This window comes from Mesoplodon bidens (assembly GCF_964165515.1).
Source record: "Mesoplodon bidens genome assembly, chromosome: 1".
NCBI classification, from domain to species: domain Eukaryota; kingdom Metazoa; phylum Chordata; class Mammalia; order Artiodactyla; family Ziphiidae; genus Mesoplodon; species Mesoplodon bidens.
Genome location: NC_138176.1, coordinates 129,399,879 through 129,409,108, shown reverse-complemented (window position 1 = coordinate 129,409,108; position 9,230 = coordinate 129,399,879). Strand labels below are relative to the sequence as shown.

At 35.4% G+C, this 9,230-nt stretch overlaps 1 pseudogene across 1 annotated transcript; it reads right to left on the bottom strand.

Annotated features, from left to right (window-relative positions):
- Positions 1–6,185: 6,185 nt before the first annotated feature.
- On the bottom strand, positions 6,186–6,942 carry LOC308627756 (inositol polyphosphate 1-phosphatase-like; annotated as a pseudogene). The gene has a single exon. The product of its transcript is annotated as an inositol polyphosphate 1-phosphatase-like (transcript).
- Between the last annotated feature and the right edge of the window lie 2,288 nt (positions 6,943–9,230).

Sequence of the window (9,230 nt, the reverse complement as noted above, 5' to 3'; positions counted from 1 at the left end):
ATACACTTATGATTATTTATATTCAATACACTTATGGTTATTTATATTCATTACTCTTGAATATCCCATTACTGACTATACACATTTAAATTATGAATTCAAACGGATTCATTTTAAATCACAATATCTACTAAAGTAAACTCTGGAAACTATCACATGGTGAAGAAATACTTTATTTTGCATCTTTCTAAAGATAATCTGATATATAAAATTACTTTCCAGGTGAAGTTTGTCAAAAACCCTTTACTCATTAATTACTGTGATATTCTGGTTTTCACTTATATGCATTTACTACAATTGCCCTACTTTGGTACTAAATATCACAAAATAAGTAAGATTGCTTGTCTGTCATTTGATCATTGATTTGTCACACGAATTCTGTGAAAACCATAATAACCTGAAAAATGCACTGAAGTAATATATTCTCTATACTTCTGAACACTCTTCTTCCTCTAAACAGAGCATATGCTAGAGGTGAATAATTAGATAAAGGCAGTGAGACAATATTAAGACAAAATAATAGTGAATATAAAATACTGAATTTAAATTCAAAAGGTTTGATTCTTATTGAGAGCGTGACTTATAGTGGGGGATACTGGAAAGATAAAGTAAAAATGCAGATAAAATTATTTGTAAATTGTATAGCACAGTAAGTTACAGTGATTTTTAAAAGTTTTTAATATATCTCAGCTTAGAATAAGAAGAGCTCACAAGTATGTAGAACTTGTGTGTTTGAAATTATTTAGAACATGTCTTTTTGGATTGAATACATGTTTAAATCATTAAATAATATACACAAAGTTTTAAACAAAGTCAGTATATTAAGAGTACATATCATAAATGTTTAAAAAATTATATTCTGCCAAATGACTTTTTTTTTATTAAAGAGGTTTATTTGAAGGGTGAGTCATGCAATGAAATTGGTACATAGTTTGTCTTGGGCTCTATTTTCCTGGAATTAGTATAATGTGTCATAAGCAAAACCCTTATTTCACACACACACATACACACACACACACACACAGAGTCACACAAGCACTTCCCTGGGGCAGGTAAAATGAATAACTCTTAACCTCTAGGGTACTGAACGATTTAAGTACTCCCCATGCTGATGTTAAATATTTATTCTCACACTTACTGCGACTGAAGTCAGAAATAGTGCCTCAAACTGACAAATATTGTGTGAACCACATGTGAAACAATGAGCAAGCCTTAATAAGTAGTACACTGTAAGCTTCCTGCTATTTCATAACCCATATTACTGGCAGAACAGTATTTTTCTAATATAAATCTTATTTCAATGCCCTGAATAAAATCTTTCCTTGCTTCCCTTCAAAAAGATAAGTGAAATTCAAACTCCTTAAGATGGTGGGAAGAAGGCTGCACAATTGGCTGTCTGCTGTCACCAACTATTTCAACCTCATTTGTTATACTACTACCCCTCCTTTATATGCTGAAGGTACACAGCTGTAACTACTTAGTCCATGAAATATCCCAAGCACTTTCCTGACTGAAAATCTTAATTCGTACTGTTTTCTCAGTCTAGAACACTCCTCCAACCCTCCTGCTATTTTTTAGTCACTAACTCCTATTTATACTTTAGGATTCTGTAATAATACTTCTTCAGAGAAGGTTTAACTGGTGCTTCCCCACTAAATCAGTCTTCATTGCCATTATGTCTATATTATACTTTTTTTTCTTTTCCTTTATAGCACTTCTCAGAGTCTGTAATGAAATAATTATTAGTGTGATCACTTATTTATGGTTATTTCTCCCACTAAACTATAAGTATTCAGGGGGAAGTGATCTTTGCTTATCATTGTATTACCAGTGATCTGGTCAGTATCTGGCACTTCATAGGCACTTGACTGTATGTGAAATAATAATAGTAAAGAAACATACAAATACAACATCACTTGGATGATATAAATATCTCTGAGTAGTTATTGTGTGCCAGGCCCACATGCTAGATTCTGACAGTACAGGTAAATAAAGCAGAATTGCTCTTCTGCTAGAATGTATAGGCTGACTATTAGAACAAACATATAATCAAACAAATGTACAAATTCATTATGTAGAGAATGAAAAGTTGGGTGGCTATGCTGTCTGGTGGCATTATGGTATTTATAGGCATATGAGCTCCCTCTGGAAGAATGGATCAGTGTTTGTTAATTAAAAAGGAAGGAAGCAGCAAAGAGCTTATAACTGGCATTGTGAGATCAATATAATCTACAGATATATAGAGAGTAAGCACTGTGGCTCTGAATATGTTGTTGGAAGAAAGAGTGACCACGGGTTCGTTTGTACACACAAGTTACTTAAAACCTGTTAGGCACATACATTGTTTTATCACTGTGGTTTAGAAGGTTGATAGAGATAGAATAGAGTTTATAGATACCAAAAAAGAGGTATACCATTTAATATTATCTTAACTGTTGAATTCTCTTTTTTATACTCTCTCCTGTAGAGCAAGATAGAAAATTACAGTCTCTAAGATGTTTTGCAAGCAGAGTTAAAATTCTGGTTCTGCCAATGAGGGATACTTGCAGAAGATTTGGAAGACAGAATAGAAATGGAAAGCATTCTTAGATGAGAGCTGAAGACAGTTGCATGGGAACTATGTAGAATACAAGTTTGCAGTGGCTTCTGGAAAACACCCCCAAATCACTTGTGTGTTATAATGCGGGAAGAGCCAGCACTTCTGGATTTCCCAAGCTAATTCAGGACCCTTATTCTTCAGCCTACCAATTATTGCAAAAGCCTCTGATGCCCTGTATTAAACTCCTTATTGCTGGGAATATTACAAATTTGTAGTTTTTCTGATAGAACTTTGGTCAAAGATGGAAACAACATACTTCAGAAAATGGTAACATTTACCACTTATGAGGCTCTCAGTGATATTTTCCATTAAGACTTCTCAGATCTACCTGAAAGGCTTATTAGAGAGTACCCATTTAACCCATAATAAAACAGCAATACCAAAAAATATAAAAAAATAAATTCATCTAAATCTCTCAACATTTTTGTCTGTTTTATCTATCTATCTATCTAATAATACAACTTCCCTTACTTATATTCCTCTTACTTTTCCCCAAATGCCTTTGTCTAAATGAATATAGGTGTGAATTCTTAGTTAAGTAAATTTTAATCTAGTTTTATATAATTAAGGCATATTTATTTCTCATTATATTAGTCTTGAAATATTTACATTTAATTTCCTGAATATGAAAAACATACACACAAAATATTTTTCTGTGAGGACAAACTATGCACCGTCTATAGATTCAAAATATATAATGGAGTATTAAAGGTTCTGAGAATCTTTGATCAAATATCCCATGATAACTTTGAGTGGATGTCCCTAACAGTTTTTGATAAATAAATCCTGCTAAACTCTTCATCTTAGAAAAGGCTGACATAGAATGTTTGATCAGAGCTGTCAAGCATTCTAAATAATTAGCAGAACAGATTAATTTATTTTCAGATTTTTAACTACTTACACTGATGTCAACACTATCCAGTCATCACATAATCATTGTGCTGTGAAAATAAAGTCAAATGCATAATTAAATGTGTTGATTGGCAACCCGTAGAGTGAAAGGGGAAAAGTATTATAAGGATAAAGACCAGCTGCTTTCTCAGAAAGACAGATGAACAGAAAGAAAGAGCAAGAGGAGGGGAGGAGAGGGGGAGGGAGGGGGGTGGAGAGAGAGAGAGAGAGAGAGCATGAGTGCACGTGCTTGCCAGAGAGAGAGAGAAAAGCAGGTCTATTTATTGAACATGTGGCATTCTCAGGAGGAAACTAAAAACATATTCCAATATGCAAGTATTCTAATATGTGTAAGCATCCTAATAAAATTAGCATTTACATTGTGTGTATAAAATGTTAATTTTATATCAAAGATGATTCCTGAGAACTCAATGAAGTCAAAGTATTCAATTTCATAATCCTCTTCAGAGTCTCACATTCTTAAAGACTTGCTTTTTAACTGCTCAAGATTCATTAACTTGAAATTCTGCTACTCATTTTCATCAACGTTTGAATTCTCAATTGAGAGGTGATATTTCACTCCTGCCACTATGTCAATCTGGAATCTTTTCAGAAATAAATTAAATTAAAATTTCAAAGCCTTACTGAATAAAATAATTTATGGTATATTAATTAGTCTCAAATTGACATTAAACTGTCTTTGTCTTTTGCAGATAATAATTATAACTAAGACTTCTTTGTCCAGGCTTTTAAAAATCAATATTATTTCTGTACTTCAAAACCAGAGCAAGAAGGAGGGATGTTAACAAAGTGTTACTGTATGGAATAAAATCTTATCTATGGAAGAAAAATTATGTCAGTGTCCTTTGCTAATGTGATGTACCTAATAATAAATTAGTTTACTGTATTTAAATTCAGTGTTTTATCCCAAGAAATAATATTCTATATTGGTGTTCAAAACTTTTCTCAAATGCCAATATTACTTGGATACTTAGTCTGACGGATGCTTTGTTGTTCTTTCTCCAAACTATTTTCTTTTCCCCCTAACTATACAAAAAAACTGTAGTTCTTCTACAATGTAGCACTGTCTAGACTTCAGAACTGTCAGGTAAGGCCATGTGACTGAGTTTGGACATTTGAAAGTGGATGCAAATTACATATACCAACTCTATGCCCTAAAATCTCTATGCAATACTCCATGCTTACCCTCTTCTTTCAGATAGATGATACCAGGCTAACCTTGAAGCCATGTACTAATAATGGCAGACTGAAGTATAAAAGACACCTTGTTCCCCGAATGACTATGTGGGGTAGAGTCTCCTTTTCCTCCTCCCCACCAACCACAATGGGCAGTGAGGCGAGTAACAAATGTTCATCATGCAAAGAACCTTGAAATTTCTTGTCTTATCAGGTAGAGTGGCTCTCATTAAATACCCTAGTACAGGTTCCTAATTAGAACACATGTAGACAGCAATTTTATATTACTATAAGTGGCAATAATATATAATTGATTGGTAATACTTAAAAAATAAAACATTAATAATAATAATAATAGTAATAAATTTATGTGGGGCATTTACCCTTGCTTGAATTTATCAGAAGTTTATAAACAAGCAGGACACATCTTGATTTAATCAACAGGAAAAATGAATTTTGGAGAAAATAAAAACTATTCCAAGATCACATTTTGCAATACACAAAAAAAATGTTATTAGAACTTAGTGATATATATATGTTCCTCAAAAGAGGAAGGTGAATATTGACTATTCACCTTCAAAACAAGCACAAAACTACCTTCAAAAGATAGAGATGTGAAAAACAGTTTCACAGTTCAGTTTATAAGCATATGAGGACAAAGTTTATCTATGTAGTGTGTACCTGCACATTCAAGATTTTAGATGAGGAAGCTCAGAAATGTCTCTTGCTGCTTTCTTGATCTGTGTGCAATTAGTCCTCCCTTTTTGGCCCACTGATTAACTCCAATGGCACCTTCATTTTCCATGTGGTACCAACTCCAGTTTCTGGATTCCATTCCAAGAATTCTTTTAAGTTTACCATTCCCTCACCCATGGCCCTGAGTTTGACATTAACAGTAAAAGACACTCACTTGAATGTGAAAAGATATATCTTTTCTGAAGATATATAAATGTCAGCAAGACCTTGGACAACTCAGGGCTCTTGTAAGCAGCCTTAGCTGTCTGGAATAGGCTATCTCTACATACAAGTGTTAGGTAGTTAGTCAGACATTAGCAGCAAGGAGGTGACGGTGGTGAAAAGAGGGAAATAATCAAGTCACACCCCAACCATCTGGGAACCCTCCCCTGACTCCACCCAGAATATGCAAAACTATGGTCAGGTGGTGGGCAACTTTTCCTAATAAAGAGGGAGCACAGTAACACGAATGAACTTTCCCCGGCTGCTCATGTCCAGACTAGACAGGCATATAAAACCTAGAGTAAACCCAAACTCATTATACCATCATTATACTAAAATCTGCATGTGGTTTTGCTCCCCCCCCGCCCCATGGGCTTTTCTTAGTGAAGCTAGGGTAAGGGCATGCACAATAATGAACTTGTTACATAACTCAGGATTGTCAATCAAATAATGATCCCCTGTCACTCACCCATGATCACACCCCACCTCCTCACAGAACTCTCCTTATAAACACCCTTAAACCTGTACAGGAGGGCTGGTTTCACTTTGCAGAAATAGCCCGCTCTCCCTCTGAGATTAAAACTATGCTTAATAAACTTTGCTTTGTGCTTAAGCCCAAAGTGGTAGTCTGCAATTCTCTACTTGCTATCATAAGGCCTGAGATCGCTGGCCCAGGTCTTCCATTGACCTCCTCAGTTGAAGCTATTTGACACAATGCACACCAACCCAGTAACAAAGGTGGCAGTGAGGTTTTGATAGTCTCCTTTTCACTTGTACTGATAGCTGAAAACCAGTGGGAGAATTCCACCTGAGAGCTGTGTTTTTGGTCAGTTGGCTCTGCATTTCATTACCGTTTCTTTTAGAAATGGGGGCTGAAATGCATGGATATTGGTCCCCATGTAAGAAGAGCCCCAGTAGTACTGTCCTTTCCAACTGAGAGTGTTTAGGTCTTGTGATACAAAGGCTGGTTGATGACAAACATCAGGGACACCCCTATTTGTATATCCAATTAAGCCACCAATTAAGATGGTGACACACTGAAGTCCACAGGAGAAGATTCCTTGTTTGGATTTAACGTCAGCAGAACCTTTTATATACTGGTAAGTTGAATCTAGGGGATCCACCCAAATTCCCAAAATGTCCTGTGGAATGTTGACCTCTACTGAATCCAGAGTTGGGTACATAAAGGTGACATCCTGATGAACAAGTGTGGCGAATGCTTCAGATGCCAACTTGTTACCATTAAGGACTTTGCTAAGAAGCTCTACTGTTGTACAAAAGGTAGCAACATATGTCATTTCAAACATTTTAAAAGCATCTAGTATTCCTAATTACAGATGATTACTAATGAAACAATGGCCAATTAATCAATCAAAACACAACAAATTTGACTTGAGGGAATTTAAGTTTAAATTTCAAAGTGAATAATATTCCTGTGGCATCATAAAATAAAATTTTAGACATTTAAATTGTCACTAAATAAAATTAGTGCAACTATAATTTACTTTCTCTCTAGCTAAGTATCCTAATCAAAAAAAGGTTGCACTGTATCAGCTTCCAATGTTCTTAGAAAGTTTACAAACCCTGTAGGCATACATGACCACTAGAAATTTGATGATGAAATATGGATTATTACATTATTTAGTTATTATCCAGGTTAACAAAATTAATACATTATATAAAAAACTAAAATTAAGACAAATATAGAAGTTATTTAATATAGAAGTTATTTAAATATAGAAGTTATATAAAATGAAGTTAAAGACTTCACTTGCATTGAATTAAAAAAACAGCAGTAGTAGGAAACTAAAATATGACAAGGGGCAGGATCAAGATAGCGAAGTAGAAAGATCATGAGCTCACCTCCTCCCACAGACAAACCAAAACTACAACTATATATAGATCAACTTTCTCTGAGAACAACCTGAAGATTAGTAGAACAGCTCTTCTATAATTAAGATATAAAGAAAAAAACACATTGAAAGTAGGAGGGGCAGAGACTCAATGTAATCAGCATCCATATCCCAGGTGTGATGAGCACATGCAGCAGGGGATATAACAAACATGGCAGTCCTCCCTAAGGAACAAGGGGTTTGAGCTTTATACTGGGCAACTTAGCCCTGGGGACCCACACCAGGAAGTTGAGCCCTCATAACATTTGGCTTCGAAAACCAGTGGGGCTTATGCCCAGGAGAGCCAGAGGGCTATAGGAAACCAAGGCTCTACTCTTAAAGGGTAAACATAAAGTCTTACTCTGAGTCCTGGCACAGAGGCATCTGGCACTCAAGCCAGTCTTTCAAGGTCACTCCAGTAAGCCCCTGGTCATGCCCACTCCAGTTCCAGCCACGCCAAGGCAACTGGCCCAGTGCACCCCAGGAAAAACCTGGCCTGCACCAACTCCAGATACAGCCATCTAGCCAAGGCAGCCCCAGTTCAGTGTACTCCAGGACCCTCCAGCCTGTGTCTGCTGCAGCCCCAGTCCACCTGCCAAGCTACCCAGCACATGCAATCTATATAGGGAAGGCTCCTACGTAAGGTCATGTTTTCAAGACCAAGAGAGGTAACCGTTTTGCCTGATTTATAGAAAAAGAACACAGAAAGTCAAACAAAATGAGGAGCCAAATATATTCCAAATGAAATAAGATAAAACACCAGAAAAGAACAATAATGAAACTGAAGTAATTTATCTGATAAAGGGTTCAATGTGATGGTCATAAAAATGCTCACTGAACTCTGAAGAAGAATGAAGGAACACAGTGAGAATTTCAACAAGGAGTTAGAAAGTATAAAAAAGAACCAATCAGGTCTGAAGAATATAATAACTAAAATAAAAGTACATGGCAGGGAATAAAAAGATTAGATGATACAAAAGAATGCATAAGTGATGTGGAAGACAGAATTATGGAAATCAACCAATCATAATAGCAAAATGAAAAAAGAACTAAAAAAATATATAGTTTAAGGGACCTCTGCAAAAACATCAAGCATACTAACATTTTAATTTTAGGGGTCCTAGAAGGTGAAGAGAGAGAGAGAAATGGGCAGAAATTTATTTGAAGAAATAATGGCTGAAAACTTCCCTAACCTGGGGAAGAAAACAGATATCCAGGAAGCACAGAGAGGCCCAAACAAGATGAATCCAAAGACATTCACACCAAGATATATAATTAAAATGGCAAAAGTTAAAATTAGGAGAGAATTTTAAAGGCAGCAAGGAAACAAACAAAAAAGCTAGTCACATACAAGGGAACTCCCATAAGACTATCAGCTGATTTTTCAGCAGAAACTTTTCAGGCTAGAAAGGAGTGACATAATATATTTAAAGTGCTGAAAGGACAAAACAAAACCCTACAACCAAGAATACTCTACCCAGCAAAATTATCACTCATCACTGAAGGAGAGGTAGAGTTTCCCAGGAAAGCAAAAGCTAAAGAATTCATCATCACTAAACCACTCTTACAACAAATGTTAAAGAAACTTATTTAAGCAGAATAGAAAAGGTCATAACTAGGAACAAGAAAATACATAAAAGGAAAAAATCTCACTGGTAAAGGCAAATATATATTAAATATATATTTTATTTATA